This window comes from Phyllostomus discolor, chromosome 13 (assembly GCF_004126475.2).
Source record: "Phyllostomus discolor isolate MPI-MPIP mPhyDis1 chromosome 13, mPhyDis1.pri.v3, whole genome shotgun sequence".
In the NCBI taxonomy this organism is placed as follows: domain Eukaryota; kingdom Metazoa; phylum Chordata; class Mammalia; order Chiroptera; family Phyllostomidae; genus Phyllostomus; species Phyllostomus discolor.
In genome coordinates, this window is record NC_040915.2 from 43,913,452 (window position 1) to 43,915,908 (window position 2,457).

Here is a 2,457-nt window from a genome sequence, read left to right on the forward strand (position 1 = left end):
AGGGGAGAGAGGCCGCATCTCGGGTCTGCAGCTCCACCCCACTGCGGCGGCCCCAGACCCCCGCCCACCTGCCCCACCTGGAGTCCAGGGAGGCTGGGGCCGGCTCCCGAGGAGTCCAGCCTGGGCCCGCGGGGTCTGGCCGCCTCTCCCGCGCCTCGCCTGCCACCCGTCACGGCCCCGAGCCTCGCCACCCCGAGCCTCACCACCCCCCGCCGCGTTTCTACGCCTTTCTACTTCTCCGACCCGATTTCTACGAGGTTTTTTTAAAACGAGCGATCCTTGGCTGCTCCCTTTTCTTAACTCTTTCGGCGCCAAGCGCAGCCCCTGCCCGTGGCAACCACCCGGCACTGTGACGAGTCCAGCCAGGTCCTGGGTCCTGGCCTCCTGCCCGCGCAGTGGGCGGTGGGCTCCCGCCTCACCGGCCCCTTGGTTCCGCTGAACTTCTCTCCTCTGGGGCGGGTGGGGCGCGCACTTCAGTTTTTTTTAAACGCCAGTTCCGTCCCAATGCCAAGTCCGAGAAGCCACAACCACCCCCGTCGTCGTCAGCTTAAGGGCAGGCAGCCGAGGCTCCCCGTCCATCTGACCCGACCGAGACCAAGCCGTCCTGGCCGCGGGGTCTGCGCGTCAGCCCTGCCTCCCCAGAGCCCACTGGGGTCTCGGCTGCAGCGCCCTGCTCCTGGCGGCCCCTCCGCCGCCCCTCCGCCCGCCTGGAGGCGGGGGGCCTGCCTGCGACCGGCCAGCCAGTCAGCTGCGGGCTCACGTCTGAGAAGCCGCTGCCACCTTGGGTATGGCCTCGGTGCCGTGTGGGCTGGGGCGGGGGGTGGGTGTGCGCCAGTGGATGCCCGCATTTCCCCGTGTGTAGATATGTACAGCCTAAGGGTCGTGTAAATGTTCTGCAAAAGTGGGTCTATACAGAGTGAAAGCTATTTATTTTGTGCAGAGAAAAACGTCTGGAGGGATGGGACCTTCAGGGTTTATTCATATTTAAGATGTAGCTTTTTGTTTCAGGCGTCGTGTATAAAGCAACCATTATTTTACGGACCGAGTTTCAATGTAACCATTGCAGTGAAAGTGCAATACCCAACCCTCTGCTTCCCAGCAGGAAATCGCTCAGCCGACAATCAGGGCCCCGCCGGGCCCCTGTGGCTAGTGCCTCCGCCTCCCCCCGCCCCCCACCCCGCCGCCCGGACCACTAGCCATCGGAGGAGCGCCTGGGAGACTCTCGCGCCCGCCCGCAATAAAGGCCGAGGCTCTCCGGCCAGGGGAGGCGTGTGGGCAGCAGGCTCGGCCTCTCCCAGAGGGCGGCCCCGCAGCTCCGCGCCCCCCACCCTCCCGCCCAGCTGCCAGCCACGCCAAGGACAACAGCAATAGTCCCGGGCCCCCCCCCCCAGTGGCCCTTAGCCATAGACAGCGAGACGGCGGCCCACCCTCCCCGCTGGTGTGTCTCTGCTGCATCCAGGCCTGCTTCCTGCCTCCCTCCAGGTTCCTGCCGGCACGGTCTCCTCGGGAGGAAGCGCCGGCGTCTCAGAAACTGAGGGGGTGGGGGGGGGCAGAGTCCTTCAAAAATACCAAAAATGTTTACAGCGTCGGGTGCTGAGCTGCAGGGCTCAGGCCTGACCGGTCATTACCAAAGGGTGCGGCAGGCCTTGCCGGCTGCCACCCCACCTGGGCCTGTCAAAGTAGAAGCCTTAGTCCCCCCGCCCCCGCCCCACCCCTGGCCGCCTGCCCGCCTGCCTTCGCTCCCGCAGCGGGATTCAGCAGAGAACCCCCGCCCTGCCCGCCTGCCCACCCTGTCGGTCTCCGTGTCCACCCCTCCCGTCCGTCTGTCCCTCCCTCCGGGCTCTGTGTGAGGTGTCCCGTCCCTGCTGTCCCTGTCCTGTCGAGCCTGAGTGTGCTCTGTACACAGCGTCACCACCTGTCACACCAATTAAAGAAGCAGGAAGGCTTCCTTCTGCGTCTCTTTACTGCACCGGCGACCAAAGCAGCGGGTGGGGGTGGGGGTGGGGGCACGGGCACGGCCTGCCCAGCTGTGCCTCTGGTAACTCCAGTGGACTCGGGAGGGCCTCACCCGGTGCTGGCCCCTTCCAGCCCCTTCCTGGGCGTGACCTTGGCTCACCCTCACCCCTGCCCACTGACGTGCCCCCGGTCTCTGCTTTGCAGAGCACACAGCTAGAAAGCTGGGCCGGGCCCCCCTCCTGGGCCCCCTGGCCCTGCACCAGGGCCCTTGGCCGCTGTCACCTGCGGGCGGGCCCCGGTGAGGGCAGCGGTCTCCCTCGCACCCGGGGGAGCTGGGTAGGAGAGCTGAGTGGGGTGATTCCAGGCAGGCCGACCCGAGGATGAGCGCATGAGCACCAGGGCCCACCCCAGTTTCCCCAGAAACCCCGGCAGCCCTTGTGTGTCCCCCGGAGGTCCGGCAGCACCCTCCCCACCTCGGCACAAAAAGCAACAGAACAGAAG